We start from the raw sequence: 17,840 nt of genomic DNA, 5'->3' as shown, positions 1-17,840 counted from the left end.
TATAAAGGAAACGGACAAGTTCTCCACTCTCGCAGACGTATATCTTAAAGAAGTTGTTTCGAGGCACGGGGTGCCCACATCCATCATTTCGGATCGCGATGCACGATTCACGTCAGAACTTTGGCAAGCAATGCACAAATCTTTCGGCTCACGACTAGACATGAGCACAGCATATCATCCTCAGACGGATGGGCAGTCTGAGCGAACGATTCAAACTCTTGAAGACATGCTTAGGGCATGCGTCATCGATTTCGGCAACGGCTGGGAAAAGCACCTCCCTTTGGTGGGGTTTTCTTACAATAATAGTTATCACACCAGCATTCAAGCCGCACCATTCGAGGCATTGTACGGGCGTAAATGCCGGTCACCTCTCTGTTGGGCAGAGGTGGGGGATAGTCAGATTACGGGTCCAGAAATTGTAGTGGACGCCACAGAAAAGATTGCACAAATACGACAACGCATGGCGGCAGCACGCGACCGTCAGAAAGCCTACGCGGACAAGCGTAGAAAGCCTTTGGAATTTCAGGTCGGGGACCGGGTTTTATTGAAAGTCTCACCCTGGAAGGGTGTGGTACGTTTTGGCAAACGGGGCAAACTAAATCCGCGGTACGTCGGACCATTCGAAATCATAGAAAAGATTGGCAAAGTAGCATACAAGTTGAATCTACCAGCTGAACTCGGGGCAGTTCACAATGTCTTTCATGTATCGAACTTAAAGAAGTGCCTATCAGATGAAAACCTCATCATTCCTTTTAAGGAACTCACTACCGACGAGCGGTTGCAGTTCGTCGAGGAGCCAGTTGAAATCACGGACCGGGATGTGAAGGTCCTCAAAAGCAAGAGAATCCCTCTTGTTCGAGTTCGTTGGAACTCCAAACGTGGCCCAGAGTACACCTGGGAACGCGAAGACAGGATGACAGAAAAGTACCCCCAGTTATTCGAAACCAATGCTACCACTACTGAGGCTGAAGCTACTACTTCGGAATTTCGGGACGAAATTCCAGATCAACGGGGGGAGGATGTGACACCCCAGGAAAATCAGTGAACAGTACAACTTACCTAGCTTCCTCAGTGAGTGCATACCAAATTTCGGGACGAAATTTCCAATTAGTTGGGGATAATGTGACAACTCGTAATTCCGAGCCTAGTTTTGTGTAACGTTTATGAACTTAACACGGTTATATGAACTTGATTGGCTAAGAGAATGATTTGTGAATGTTATGTGATATGTGCTATTATTTGAATTAATGCATGAGATGCTATATGAATTTATATGTGTACATGACCCGATCACGCATCAATGCATCATACACCCGACCGCACAAGCCTTTCGGGCTACACCTCTTGTACACTTGAAATTGGACTTAAGGGCGGCCCAAGGTAGAGTCGGCCCACTCCCTCCAAACGTGTACCCCTATGGGGTTTATGATTTCATTTGTTACACAAAAACATCTTCACACACAAAGAAACCCTAGTTCTTTCCCCTAGGCCGACGGCAATCATCTCTCTCTCTCTCTCGAAGCTTGTGATTGGATCACTCTCATCTTATCTCAAACGGTTAGTGTTTGATTGTGTTTTAGTGATTGAATGATGTTATTGTTACATGCTTTGATTAGAACGATTAGGATTGATTGTTATGTTGAATGATATGAACCGTATAAAGATGATCTTGTAGTTGTATTGCATGATAACAAGCTTAAATCGATTCAATGATGCTTGTTAAATTGCTGTGATGATATATGCTCCGGATTGATAACTTGTTGATATATTAGTGAAATCGGGTTATTATGAAATCAGTTTGCATGAGGTTGTTATGTCTTAAAAGTAATCCGAATGGATGTTGTTATTGTTCTTGTTTTCGGTTAGGGTTCTTGAGAATGAACATATGAAATATGCATGTTTGATCGGTTAGGGATTGGATAGAAATCTTTGTTTTTGTTAATTGATGAATTATAAATAAGGAAACCGGGTAACAATTAATTGATTTCGTAAAAATTGGAAACTATTAACTAGCTTGTAACCGAGTGCATGAAATCCGGAACTTAGTTACAGTCGCACAAGATCAGTCACACAAACTGATCCAGCCACACAAGGCCTTTCGCTCGCACAAGATCCCCTTGGATCGCACAAGCTGGGATATTGGGCCAGACGTACAGATTGGGCCGTACAAGCCCACACTGATCGCACAACAAATCCTCGGTCGTACAAGACTGGCCTGGTCGCACAAGTTAATCTGGGCCTACCTGTTGGGCCGGGCAGTCCAATTGTCCAATCGCACAAGGTCACGGATCTGATGTAACTGGTTGGGCCTTAAGCCCAATTCTAGTCGCACAACCTAAGTTGGACCGCACAAGTCCACTATTGGTTTTATAATTGGGCCGCTTATATTACGGGATCACTTATACATTTTTGGGCCAATACGTTCTTAAATTGTGATAATTGTTTGGGCCGATTAAACTTCTGGACTGTTTGTTTATCTGGGCCGAGGCCTTCATGTTTGATTGTTAATTATTTGGGCCAAGAATGGTTAAACTGTTTATATGTATGATGGTCCGGGTATAGTTTGGGCTTAGTCTTATAATCGCACAAGATGGTTGGGCTCGCACAAGCTCTTTGGCCCAACCATCCGAATCGCACAAGTGGTGTATTTAATGTGTTGACTGTTTACGTGCATACGTGTTTGCCATGATGTATACGTGCACTATTTGAACCGAACCTGACTTGTGTGGTAACCCTGTTAGGACGTGGTTGACCACCCTTAGTTCAAGAGTCTTTTATTTGTGTATCTGCCGAGCAAACCAAGGTGAGTTCACACAGCCAAGGCATGGGATTCCCGGGTTGGGAATTGGGTTGGATATGTTGATTTAGAAAGAGTTACTCGTACTTACGCATTCACTAGACTATAGACCATCGTCCTCAGGATAGTCAGGACACGTTACGTAAAGCCTACGTAACCCAGTATTTGCCATTTGTCTCCCGGGTCGGGAGGACACGTTACGTAAAGCCTACGTAACCCAATACCTTCTACTGTCTTCCGGGTCGGAAAGACACGCTGCGTAAAGCCTACGTAGCCCCCACGCGTACCACTGTCCTCGGGGAAGGGCACGTCACGTAAAGCCTACGTGACCCTGTACGTTTTCCTGTTCTCGGTAAAGAAGAACACATGGTCGGAAGTTAGTCTAGTAAGTACCACTGATGAGAAGCCCTCATTAGTAAGGATAAACGTGGGAAGCCCCCACCGGTAATATAAACACAAGGTTTGGGAAGCCCCCACCTTTAGTACACACTAGTATGGGAAGCCCCCACTAGTTATACTTATGCACTATGTTATGAACTTACTTTCTGTGAACTCGCTCAACTAGTTTGTTGATTATTTGCTGCATGCCTTGCAGGACCTTAGGTATACTTGGAGCTTGCACCAGAGGAGAAGCGGGTCGTTGTGGACAAGAACATGTGAATGCTTATTAAACACTTTTACATTCACACATTGATACTTATGTTTTTGGGTTTTACATTTAATGCTTCCGCTACTTAAACAGTGTTTGGTTTTGAACACCAATTATGTCTTTGACTATTATTAAATGCTATCCGAAGGAGTGCGGTTCGTTCGATAAATTCCTACCAAAATCTGTCGAATCACTTATGTTATGATCTTCTACATCCTAGGAAAATGATCCCACAAGGAAAAGAATTCTACACTGTTCAATAAGTGGAACGCATTAGCTGTCCGCTCTCAGGTTGGGCAGTAAGGGTCGGATCCGAAACGAAAAAGAAGAAAGGAAGGAAAAAACAGTTGCTAAGAGTCAAATTTGGAAAAAAAAACCCTGTAGCCACTTGTACTAAAAAACAAGTAAGCGTAATTCCCCCTAGACAATAAAATATGTTTACATGAGGAGGGTTCATTGAATTCCTGAACGGGTCGCTACACAATAAAGATGTCGTTTTCCATTCATACCTGGAGTTGAATACCCCATTCAAGAATACGGTCGTAGCATCTAAATGTGCAAATGTCGTAGCAGGAGCAGGGTCGGTCAAATCATCTGCAGGAGAACGAATCAAATCAGATGGTTCTACTTTCTGACTTGCTCCTACGGAACCAAGATCAGAGGCCAGGGAGCCATTCCATTGACTCCTTTGTTCTAGTTCATGATCTGAACGAGTCGCACATACACCCTAGTACATGTGCGTTTATGTAGCTATTGGTCAAAAAGCATCTTCTGTGGCTCAGAAAATCGAAAATCCGCCCCCTTTTCTCATTCGGTCTGAATGCTACATGAAGAACATAAGCCAGATGATGGAACGGGTATAAGGGCCGAAATAGGGGTCGGCCCTTCCATTGCATCAGGTAACCATATAAATATTCTAAAATGAAAAGCTAAAAAAAAATGATCGATTTCTATTCAAGTTTGAGAGTAAGCATTACACAACCTCCAAGATCATTTTTTGAAAGGTTCAAGTCTACCGGTCTGTTAGGATGTTGAAAGCCCCGGTCTTGAAAACCGGTATATATTAAGTAATAATAATTTCAATTTAGAATTATCAAATTATAATAAGTAAGAACCCAACTCAAGCTGAAGAAACTTATTCAATGGTCACTGCTAATCGCTTTGTTTGATATAATTGGTGGCTTGATCCTGGTCATGTCACGCCTCCAAGCGGTGGTACTCCGCGGGTGGATTTTGGGGGTGTGACATCTACCATCTTCCTTACTATTTCCCATACCTCAAAAGAATAAGGACATTGGAAAAAAAGATGATCTCTAGAATCACGATCATGTTTACACAACGGACAACACATGAGATTCCAATTAGTAGCACTGCCTACTTCCCAAACTGCCATCCTGTCTTGAGTCTTCAGCTTATTCTTGATAACTAACCACAAGTGGAAGGAGTGACGGGGAATGCATTGACTGAACCAGACCGAATTGACCCAGTGGACCTTCCCCTCTCTATGCCGCAAGCTATTCCAAGCCTCACCAGTTCGAAAATCCTGAAGTTTACCTTCCGTATCCTGAAGTTTACCTTCCGTATCTCTCCAGTATAAACATAACATATCATGTATTTATTCAAATAATATGGTTCACGTCAGCATATAACATTACACACGGTAAGTCTAAAGTACGAGTTGTCACATTATCCCCAACTAAAAAGAATTTTCGTCCCGAAATTTGGTACGCACTCACTGAGGAAGCTAGGTAAGTTGCATCGTTCACTGGTTTTCCTGGGGTGTCACATCCTCCCCCCGTTGATCTGGAATTTCGTCCCGAAATTCCGAAGTAGTAGCTTCAGCCTCAGTAGTGGTTGCATTGGTTTCGAATAACTGGGGGTACTTTTCTGTCATCCTGTCTTCGCGTTCACAGGTGTACTCTGGGCCACGTTTGGAGTTCCAACGTACTCGAACAAGAGGGATTCTCTTGTTTTTGAGGACCTTCACATCCCGGTCCGTGATTTCTACTGGTTCCTCGACGAATTGCAACCGCTCGTCGATAGTGAGTTCTTTGAAAGGAATAATAAGGGTCTCATCTGACAGGCACTTCTTCAGATTCGACACGTGAAATACATTGTGAACTGCCCCGAGTTCAGCTGGTAGGTCCAACTTGTAGGCTACTTTGCCGATTTTCTCAATGATTTCGAATGGTCCGACGTACCGCGGATTCAGTTTGCCTCGTTTGCCAAAACGAACTACACCCTTCCAGGGTGAAACTTTTAATAAAACCCGGTCCCCGACCTGAAATTCCAATGGCTTTCTACGCTTATCCGCGTAGGCTTTTTGACGGTCGCGTGCTGCCGCCATGCGTTGTCGTATCTGTGCTATCTTTTATGTGGCGTCCACTACAATCTCTGGACCCGTAATCTGACTATCCCCCACCTCTGCCCAACAGAGAGGTGACCGGCATTTACGCCCGTACAATGCCTCGAATGGAGCGGCTTGTATGCTGGTGTGATAGCTGTTATTGTATGAGAACTCCACCAAAGGAAGGTGCTTTTCCCAGCCGTTGCCGAAGTCTATAACGCATGCCCTAAGCATGTCTTCAAGTGTTTGAATCGTTCGCTCAGACTGCCCATCCGTCTGAGGGTGATATGTTGTGCTCATGTCTAACCGTGAGCCAAAGGATTTGTGCATCGCTTGCCATAGCTCTGACGTGAATCGTGCATCCCGATCCGAAATGATGGAAGTGGGCACTCCGTGCCTCGAAACAACTTCTTTAAGGTAGATGTCTGCGAGAGTGGAGAACTTATCCGTTTCCTTTATAGCTAGGAAGTGTGCAGACTTGGTGAGTCGATCCACGATCACCCATATGGTATCATTCCCACGCTGGGATCTAGGTAGGCCTGTAACGAAATCCATGGAAATTTCTTCCCATTTCCATTGAGGTATCTTAGGCTGCTGAAGTAGGCCAGCTGGTTTCTGATATTCAACCTTGACTCTTGCACAGGTCAAGCATTTTCCAACGTACGTAGCGATGTGGGCCTTCATGCTAGGCCACCAATAAGTAGTGCTGATGTCGTGGTACATTTTATCCGACCCTGGATGCACCGAATAGCGAGACTTGTGAGCTTCATCCATTACAAGTTCGCGTAGGCCGCCATAAAATGGGACCCAAATACGCCCCGTTACATAGTAGGCGCCGTCTGCCTTCTGTTCCATTCGTTGCCGTGAGCCGCATAAGGCTTCAGCTTTGACATTTTCGGATTTCAATGCTTCTACCTGAGCATCTCGTATCTGTGTAGGAAGGCTAGACTGAATCGTAAGCTGTAGCGCTCGCACGCGCCGTGGTAGAGTGTCTTTCCGACTGAGGGCGTCAGCCACTACATTGGCCTTGCCTGGATGGTACTTGATAGCGCATTCATAATCGTTCAGTAATTCAACCCATCGCCGTTGACGCATGTTCAAATCCTTCTGCTTAAGGATATGCTCGAGACTCCTGTGATCGGTGTAAATCGTGCACCTGGTACCGTACAGGTAGTGTCGCCATATCTTAAGCGCGAAAACAACAGCTCCCAGCTCTAAATCGTGCGTCGTGTAGTTCCGTTCGTGAATCTTAAGTTGGCGCGAAGCGTAAGCAATAACCTTATCCCGCTGCATCAATACACACCCAAGACCCTGGATGGATGCATCACAATATACTACGAAATCGTCTGTGCCCTCTGGCAAAGAGAGGATAGGTGCACTGCAAAGTCTATCCTTTAGGTGCTGAAAAGCAGTTTCCTGGGGATCTCCCCAACGGTAGGTGACACCCTTCTGTGTCAGTAGCGTAAGCGGCTGAGCGATCTTTGAAAAGTCTTTAATAAACCGTCTGTAGTAACCTGCCAAACCCAAGAATTGGCGTATTTCCGTTGGTGTACGTGGTGCAGGCCAGTTTCTGATCGAGTCTACCTTGGATGGATCGACGTGGATCCCATCCTTGTTCACTACGTGGCCTAAGAAGTGGACCTCACGAAGCCAGAAGTCGCATTTCGAAAATTTAGCGTACAGCTGTTCCTTCCGTAGGAGTTCCAAAATAAGGCGTAGATGCTGCTCATGCTCCTCCTGACTCTTGGAGTAGATTAGGATGTCGTCGATGAAGACAATGACGAACTTGTCAAGATAGGGTTTGCACACCCTGTTCATAAGGTCCATAAATACGGCAGGTGCGTTCGTTAACCCGAACGGCATGACAAGAAACTCGTAGTGGCCGTAACGAGTTCTGAATGCTGTTTTGGAGACGTCCTCCTCCCGGACTCTCAGCTGATGATAACCTGACCTCAGGTCTATCTTGGAATAGTAACACGACCCTTGCAACTGGTCGAATAGATCGTCTATGCGTGGAAGAGGATAACGGTTCTTCACCGTCACCTTGTTCAGTTCCCTATAGTCTATGCACATTCTGAACGTACCGTCTTTCATCTTCACGAAAAGTACTGGAGCTCCCCATGGCGAAGAGCTTGGACGAATGAAGCCCTTTTCCAAGAGCTCTTGTAGCTGCTTTGACAGTTCCTCCAATTCTGATGGAGCTAGACGATATGGTGCGCAAGCTATGGGTGCTGCTCCTGGAGCGAGCTCGATTTGAAATTCGACCTGACGGTGAGGCGGTAAGCCAGGTAAGTCTTCAGGAAACACCTGAGGGTAGTCGCGTACGATTGGAATATCTTCCAATTTCTTTTCCTTTACTGATGCGTCTGTAACGAGTGCCAGAATGGCAGTGTGCCCCTTTCGTAAGCATTTCTGAGCCTTCAAGAAAGAGATGATGCCAACCACAGCACCACTCTTGTCGCCTTGAACTTCAAGAGGTTCTTGACCAGAACGAGGAATGCGAATTATCTTCTCACTGCATAAGATTTCTGCCTGGTGTTGGGATAGCCAATCCATCCCAATCACGACGTCGAAGCTACCCAATACTATGGGAATGAGATCGATAGAGAAGGCTTGACCAGCTAGGATAAGATTACAACCCTGAACTACGTGCGTGGCTTCTAGACTTTTACCATTAGCTAACTCTACTACATGTTTGGTGGGTAAAAGTGTTGGTGCACGTTTTAGCAGTTGACACATTTTCACAGACATATAGCTTGTATCCGCACCCGAATCAAACAAAACAGTAACGTAAACATTGTCGAGGAGAAACTTACCCATAACTACGTTGGGATCGTTCACTGCGTCGCCTCGACCTAGTACGAATGCACGACCCCTTGCCTCGTTGCCGTTGTTGTTTCCCCCATTGTTGTTGTTGCCATTGCCCTGATTGTTGTTAGTGTTGTTGTTGTTATTGTTCCTGTTCAGCTGAGGGCAGTGCCTTTTGAAGTGACCCTCTGCACCGCACTGAAAACACCCTTTGTTGCCCTGCTGTTGATTCTGCTGTGCTGGTGGCTGCTGCTGGTTCTGATTCGCAGGTCGAGGGCTTCTACAATCTTTGGCCTCATGACCCATCTTGAGGCATCTTTGACAGCGACCCTTGTTACACTGGCCACCGTGGTGTCTACCGCAGTTGTTGCACTTTGGGAGGTTCCCTCGATATCCGCCCTGCCTGTGACTACCTGAGGAATGCTGACTGGGACTCTGATAACTGTCAGTCTTCCGCTGTTGGGCCTGAGACTGAACTGATGCTGATCCCTTGCTGGAATCCCCATCCCATTTTCTCTTACTGTCACTGGGAGTAGTAGGAGTAGTTGAAGTAGTAACGGTAGCAGTAGCGCTGATACGTTTAGGTAGTTTGTTCTGATCCACTGCCTGGTCTGTAATACGGTGAGCGAGGCGTTGAATATCCTGGATGTTATCAAGATTAGCCGAAGTAACATGGCTCTGGATCTCTGGCGCCAACCCTTTGAGATACAACTCAATGCGCTTAATCGGAGGGTCCACCATAGTTGGACACAGTACGGCCAGTTCGTTTGACCTTTTGGTGTAAGCTTCAATCTCTGATCCAGTCATCTTCAGATGGTAAAATTCATCCTCCAGCTTATGGATGTCTTCCCGAGTACAATACTCCCTCTTGATCAGTTCCTTGAAATCATTCCAGGGTGTGGCGTTAGCAGCTGCCAACCCTAAGATCTGAACTTGGGCGTTCCACCAAGTTAGTGCTATTCCTTCTAGCGTGCCAGTGGCGTATTTCACCCTGCGAGCCTCAGGGCATTCACACATCTCGAACACAGACTCGAGCTTTTCAAACCAGTGGAGGAGTCCAACTGCTCCTTCAGTGCCACTAAAGGTACTTGGACGACAGTCCATGAAGTTCTTGAAAGTGCAGACAGGTTGCTGCGCGTGTTGACCTATTGTGTACGAATAGGGCAAAGTTTAAATACGAGGGCTAGTTTAGGAGTGTAGGATCTAAAGATCCTAGTGTAAATTATGACTACAGGATATACTACCTGCTTGTGCGGCTGCAAGTGCCGCAGCAACTTGAGCTTGAACGAGAGCCTCTAGCTGGGCTTGAGTCATGTTCACACGTCCGGACATGATCTTCATAGTAAAAGTAATGTAAGTGAGAGTGGTTCGCGAGTAGGGCGATGACAGAAAAGCGTAAGCACGTAGGTATTCTCATGTAATAGAGTCATGTGTATCTAAGAGTAATGCGAGCAAAGTTCTAAGCAGTTCTAGCAAACAGGCAATAAACATAAACCTTATTACCTAGGATGTCGAGTCTTGCACGTGGAGCGAAGCGTCGTTGTGGATCGTTGAGAGCACTGTTCTGGTTATAGTCTGGTTTTAATAAAAACGTTTTCCCATATTAAAACCAAGTTCTCTATAACCAATGGCTCTGATACCAATCTGTCACACCCCCAAAATCCACACGCGGAGTACCACCGCTTGGAGCGTGACATGACCAGGATCGAGCCATCAATCATATCAAACATAGCATTTAATAATAGAAGTAGATAAAGTAAATCATCACGACATGATTGATGTTCAAAACCAAACTTTGTTTAAGTAGCGGAAGCATAATAATGAAAACCCAAATTAAGTTATAAGTTCAAATATCGTTCACGATCCGTATCCCACAACGACCTGCTCCTCCCTGTGCAAGCTCCATAATGTACCTAAGGTCCTGCAAGGCATGCAGCAGAGAGTCAACAACTAGTTGAGCGAGTTCACAGAAAGTAAATACGTAACACTAAGTTCAAGAGTATCAAGTGGCTCTACTGGGCCAGTATAGGTTCCTATTGGTGGGGGCTTCCCATGTTATTAATCCACTAGACTGTGCGTAACCATAAGTGTTCTTCACAGCCGAGAACAGTAATACGTACAAGTTTACGCAGGATTTACGTAAGTATCCTTCACAACCGAGGATAGGGTACGTGGGGTTTACGTAGGTTTTACGTAAGTGCCTGACACAACCGAGGCAGTAGTGAGTATCCGTTCACGCAGGTTTTACGTGAGTATCCTTCACAACCGAGGATAGCGAGTAACTTAGTCATACGTAGGTTTTACGTATGTGTCCTGCACAACCGAGGACGATGGTATGGTAGTCTAGTAACAGTGTCCGTATGAGTCTATACAACCTTATTCTTATCAATCCCATTCCCAACACCCTGGGAATCCCATGCCTTGGTAAGAGTGTGAACTCACCTTGGGTTGCTCGGCAGATACACAGAGAGGGTTTCTTGAACTAAAGGTGGTCAACCACGTCCTAACAGGGTTATCATACAAGTCAGGTTTTGACTTCAAGTAATGCACGTACGTATCACATAAACTTAACACGTTGCAAACATGTAACGATCAAAGTATAGCAATTCACCACTGTTGCGATTCGGATGTCTAAGCCCAAACTATACTCGGCCCAGGATTTTGCAAAACCCTAGTTTCTCTCTCTAGCTATGGCGATCTTGCACCCTCTTCCTACCTTGGATTTTTCTTCATGATTTTCGTATAACAGTCTGATCATCGGAGTATTGATTCATCAATATTTCTGATTCGAACTAGTTAGCGGAAGGATTAAGTTGAATCTAGGGTTTTCTTTTCTGTTTTATCGTCAAGCTATTCTAGGGTTTCTTGTGAGTTACGTACGGCTGGGTTTCTTGGTTTCTAGGGTTCTTGCGTGCATGGTTGTTTCTTTTGCTGTCTAAAGGGAGAGTTGTCTGCTGTCTAATGGATATCTTCTCAAAGTCTGATGATATTGCTAAGGATGATCGAGGTAAGCCACCTTTACCGGTTAAGGGTTTAGCGAGTAGAGTGGTGAACATTGATGGTAACCCTCTGCTGCCTAGGAGGGGTACGGTGCATACTGTTCAATCTGATCCGAAGCAGATTAATATTATTGACGAATTAACTAAGGTTACTGTTCCTGTTAATCCATTGGAGAATCTAGGGTCCGAGGGTTTTCAAAGTGGCAGATTGGATTTGGGTAAATCTCCATTATCGTATGCTGAGTCAGTTGGGGTAGCTACTAATAAGAAAGTTAACTTTCGAGCTCTTACGAGTCCGGCTGGGCCTGCAGGTTGTGATGTGGTTTTACCTAAAGAATCCGTTAGAACTGTTAAGGATAAACTAGCCAACACTCTATATGGTTACTTTCTAGGTGATCGTGTTGCATACCCGGTGGTTGAATTCTATGTTCGGAATAACTGGAAGAGGTTTGGCCTTCAAAAAACGATGATGAACGCTAATGGTTTTTTCTTCTTTAAATTTGCTGACGAGATTGGTATGAAGAATGTTATGAAGGAGGGTCCGTGGATTATTCGCTCACAACCTTTATTTCTTAATATATGGTCCCCGTCTTCGAAACTGGAAAAGAAAGAAGTCAAGAATGTTCAAGTTTGGGTTAAGCTTCATGAAGTTCCAATTGCAGCATATACGGAGGATGGGTTAAGCATGATTGCGACGGCTGTTGGAACTCCATTGGAACTAGATAAGTATACTACCTCTATGTGCCTTGACTCTTGGGGGAGGAGCAGTTTTGCGAGAGCTTTAGTGGAGGTCTCGGCTGAGCATGATTTCAAAGAGGAAGTTGTTATTGCTGTTCCGGAATTGGAAGGTGAAGGGTTTGTTAAGGAGAAAGTTTACGTTGAATACGAATGGTGTCCTCATAGATGTGCTTATTGTAAAATTTTTGGTCACAATGATAATACTTGTCCGAAACAGATCAGACAGGTCACAAAAGCTCCTGGCAAAGTTCAACAAACTCAACTAGTGTCTAAGAATAAAGAGGCTTCAAAGAAACCGATGATCGACAAGGATGGGTTTATGGATGTTGATTCTAAAAAAGCGGCCAAAAGAACAGGATTCCCTATGTCTAAACCGAAACAAAAATTTGAATACCGACCTATCTCCTCTAAAGCTAGCGGAAGTAGTAGCAAATCTGATCCAAGGGCTAGCTCGTCTAATCCTTTTGATGTGTTGAATGATTCCAAGTTAGTTAATGAGGCTGAACGGGTGGGAAATAGAGATGATCCTTATGGTTCGGATGACGACGAAGTCGAGGAAATTTATAATGAAACCGATGATTTTCTGGTTAGTGGGACTTTAAAACCTGATAATCCACAAGGGGCAAGCACTCCTTCTCTGAATGTTATCAATGGTTAGCATTGCTTCATGGAATATTAGGGGGTTGAACCGCCCTCTGAAACAAACGGAGGTTCGTCAGGCAGTCAAGGATTATAGTTTGAGCTTATGTGCTATCTTAGAATCGCATGTTGATGTCAGCAAACTTGGTCACATTTGTAAATCGATTTTTCGCTCATGGGATTGGACGTCTAATGGTGCTCGGTGTAAAAAAGGTACAAGGATTATTATTGGGTGGAACCCAGCTGTTTTTGATGTCATGGTATTATCTCAGACGGATCAGGTTATTCACATACAACTTTTTTTCAAGCTGGATAAGAAAATGATCTTTTGCTCGATTGTTTATGCCGCTAATTATCATGTTACTCGAAGGGAATTATGGCATCATTTGGCTTTACATAAAGTGTTTGTCGGGAATAATCCCTGGGTTGTTTTGGGTGATTTCAATTCTGCTTTAAATCTAGAAGATAAGTCGATGGGCTCCTCGACCGTGTCTGCTAGTATGAAAGAGTTTCAAGATTGTGTAGATAAGATTGAGATGTTCGATATCAAAAGGTCAGGTTTGCATTATACTTGGAATCAAAAGCCTAAGAAAGGGATTGGGTTGCTTAAGAAGATTGATAGAGTGCTGGGGAACACGCAATTTGTAACCCAATGCCCGAGTGCAGTTGCTATCTTTCAGCCGTATCGGCTTTCAGATCATTGTCCTTGCGTCCTATCTATTCCTGATGCTGGTATCCTGAAGCCGCGGTCTTTTAAATTTGCTAACTTTTTGGTTTACAAACCAGAATTTATGGAGATTGTGAAGAGGGTTTGGGAGACGAGAATTCAAGGTGTTCATCAGTTTTGTGTTGCTAAAAGGCTTCGACTTCTAAAGACTCCTCTCAGGGCGCTTTTATTCAAGCAGGGTAATTTACATAAAAAAGTGGAAAGCCTTCGTGATAAGCTAGATAATCTGCAGAATCTAATTGACAAGGAGCCGAATGATGAAAGTTTACGGACTCAAGAGGCTACTAGTACTAGTGAACTTCAAGAAGCTATGTTGGATGAGGAACGCTTTCTGAAACAAAAATCTAAAGTCGATTGGTTGAGGGCTGGGGATAATAATACGGCTTTCTTTCACTCTTCGGTTAAATGTAAGAATCACCATAGCCGTATTGATGTTATTAGAGATTCGGGAGGTGTCGTTTTTGAAGGTGATAAAGTTCAACATGCCTTTGTGGATCATTATGAGAAATTTTTGGGCTGCAATGGAGATACGTCGACCAGTCCGGCTCCGGACCTTTTCACGCAAATATTGGATCCTCAGATTGCTACTCATATGATCAGACAAGTGACTGAAGATGAAGTCAAAAAGGCTATGTTCTCTATTGGTATTAATAAAGCGCCAGGTCCGGATGGTTTCACAGCGGCGTTTTTCAAGAGTGCTTGGCCTATTGTCGGGAATGATGTTTCTAAGGCTATTATTGATTTTTTTGACACCGGTCATTTGCTCAAAGAGTTGAATCATACCCTTATTTTGCTTGTGCCTAAGGTTCCTTCACCATCCGTTGTTACGGATTATAGGCCGATTGCTTGTTGTAATGTCATTTACAAGTGCATAAGCAAGATCATTGCGGATAGACTGAAGGGGGTTCTAGCTAATATTGTTAGTATAAACCAGTCCGCTTTTGTTCCTGGCAGGAAGATTTCTGATAACATCTTGTTAACCCAAGAGCTGATGCACAATTACCATAGGAATGTCGGCCCTCCAAGATGTGCTTTTAAAATTGATATCCAAAAGGCCTATGATACGGTTGACTGGAAATTTCTCAAAAATATCCTCCTTGGTTTTGGGTTCAATGATTTGATGGTGAACTGGATCATGGTATGTGTCTCTACTACATCGTATTCTGTGTGTATCAATGGCAATGTGCATGGGTATTTCAAAGGTAATCGTGGGCTTCGTCAGGGTGATCCTCTCTCCCCGTATTTGTTTACTCTTGTTATGGAAGTTTTAACGGCCATTTTGCATCATTCGTTAAGGATTGACTCATCCTTCAAGTTCCATAATAAATGTGAAAAGCACCAAATTATCAACCTCTGTTTTGCAGACGATCTGTTTCTCTTTGCTAGAGGGGAGATTGCTTCGGCTAGGTACCTTATGAACTCTATCTCTACATTTGCGAAGATGTCGGGTCTCCTCCCTAATAATCAGAAAAGCACTGTCTTCTTTTGTAATGTTCCAAGTTATATTAAAAGTGCTATTCTGAGTATCATGCCATTTAAGGAGGGTTCTTTGCCTGTGCGGTATCTTGGTGTCCCGCTTATCTCGTCGGGTTTGTTATATAGAGACTGTAACGTCCTGTTGGAGAAATTAGACAAAAGAATCATGCATTGGAGAAATAAGCTTCTCTCTTTCGCAGGTAGAGTGCAGCTAATTGTTTCTGTGTTATCGTCTATGCATATTTTCTGGTCTTCTGTGTTTATGCTTCCGAATAGAGTTGTTCTCGAGTTGGAGGCAAAGATGAGAAATTTTTTGTGGTCGCAAGATATGGTATTCCAGAAAGGCAAAGCTAAAGTTGCTTGGAAAGCAGTTTGCCTTCCTAAATATGAAGGGGGGTTGGGTATTCGGCGTATCGGTGATGTAAACAAAGCCCTTATGGCTAATCACATTTGCAGTATTCTTACGAGGAGGAAGTCTTTGTGGGTGGATTGGGTTCATGTTTACAGGTTAAAAGGTAAGAGCTTTTGGATTGCCAAAATGCCCTCTTCGTGTAGCTACTCGTGGCGTAAGATTCTTAATCTTCGTCCGGTTTTGAGGGATTTCTTTTGGATTGATATTGGCAATGGGGCCTTGGCTTCGGCTTGGTACGACCGTTGGAGTGACATTGGGCCGCTTGGGGAATTTATCTCGCCAAGAGTTATTTCAAATGCTGGGTTCCGGTTAGAGGATTCGGTTTCTGACATTCAGGCCAACGGTCAGTGGAAGTGGCCGGTTGCTTGGAGGGATCTCTTTCCTGTTCTGATTCAGCTAGATCATGTCAATATCCGGCCGAATAATCCTGATAGAGTTATGTGGCGTGATGGTAATAACACAAGTGTTTTCTCGTCTTCGGAGGCTTGGAATTCGGTTCGTTTCAAAGGTACAGAAATAGATTGGTGCACTATTGTCTGGTTTAACCAATGTATCCCGAGGCATGCTTTTTTGATGTGGCTGATTATGAGAGGTAAACTTCTCACGCAGGATAAGATTCTTAAGTGGGATATCTCTCGTAGAAAGACGATGAATATGATGTGTTGTCTGCTTTGCTATGCTAATCATGACTCTCATAGCCATTTGTTCTTCGAATGTGAATTTTCCACGAAAGTTTGGTATATCGTGAGGCAAAAAGTGGGCATGAGTACGGTTCAACCTAAATGGGAGGATATCATCAATTGGCTTCGTGATCGGTCCAAATCAAAGTTAGCATCTGATTATGTTGCGAAGCTGCTGGTGGCGGCATGTGCTTATGTTATTTGGCAGGAGCGTAATTTCAGGATATTCAAGAATCGGATGCGTCCTCCAGAGACTGTTAGTGAAAATATCATTAGTTTGGTTAGATACAAGCTAATGGGTGCGAGATTGAAGACAACGGAAAATGTGCGAAGACTTTGGAGGGAGTGGGAGATTCATGGCAACGACATTGTAGATGATGGTGGCTGAGTAATTTGTGTTTTTTACATTGGTTTGGTCTAGATTGTAGTCTAGTGGTTCGGTTTCAGTTTGATTTGTATTTCTTGGTTGATTTCTTTGTTTCTACTTTCATGGGGCATGTCCCATGATTGAACTAGTGTAGACTCCCTACACTACTTGGTTTTTTATTGGGTGTGAATATATAGAATCACCGGGGTAACCCTTTACCCAAAAACTATACTCGGCCCAGCTAACATAAACAGTCCAATTAACAGTCAAGTATGTAAATCCAATTACTTGGCCCAATCGATTGGGCCCGTGATAGTGTAGGTCCAAAACAGTGTGTGCGAAATAACTGGTCTCGAGTCGCAACCAGCGATCTCGAGTCGCAACAGGAGTGTCTCGAGTCGCAAAAGCTAGTTTCGACTCGTCATGTTCCGGTCTCGAGTCGCAACGGGACTCGCAACCGTGGTCTCGGCTTGTCATGGTCTGGTTTCGAGTCGCAACGGGACTCGCAACCATGGTTTCGGCTTGTGCTGTTGTGGTCTCGAGTTGAGATTGTGAGGTTTCGACTCGCAATCTATGTCGCAACCGGATGTGTAACTAATTTCCATAATTCATGCAACAGTTATTCCGTGATATCAGCTAACAAGTTTGGCAGTTTCACAATCCGATTAACAACAATCAATTCAGAATCAAGCATATTCAATCAGCCCTAATCATCATCTAATCAAGAACAATAACAGTTCAATAATCTATGTAACATATATTCGGATCAAATAACTGGATACCACCGAAGAAAACCCTCCCTCTCTCCTGGGCGATTTTTTGCTCCTCATGAACCCTAAATTTCTTTGAGATTCGTTTGTATAACAGTCTGTGATTAGAGTTTGTTTATCAAATCTCTATAACGAACTAGTTAGCAATAGTAATCAATCTGAAATTAGGGTTTATTTCGTTTCTTCTTCAAATCGCCGCCATAGTTGCTGTTTAGAGATCATTCTCATATTAATCTGGTTGTTATTGGCCGCGGTTAACTGAGTTTAATTTAGCTAGATTGATACTCTGGATTAATGTGTTAAAGATTAAAAACGGCGCTAGGGTTTCAGGACTAGGGTTTTTCTTTCGTTTCTTGGTTGGCTGGAGTTCTTGTTTCTTTTGCTGTAACGTGTGCATGGAGGGTAGAAGTGATGGTAATGACTCGTTGGAG

Source organism: Helianthus annuus, chromosome 11 (genome assembly GCF_002127325.2).
Source record: "Helianthus annuus cultivar XRQ/B chromosome 11, HanXRQr2.0-SUNRISE, whole genome shotgun sequence".
Taxonomy (NCBI): Eukaryota; Viridiplantae; Streptophyta; class Magnoliopsida; order Asterales; family Asteraceae; genus Helianthus; species Helianthus annuus.
The sequence above is the reverse complement of the archived record's forward strand: the minus strand, read 5'-3'. Positions refer to the sequence as shown.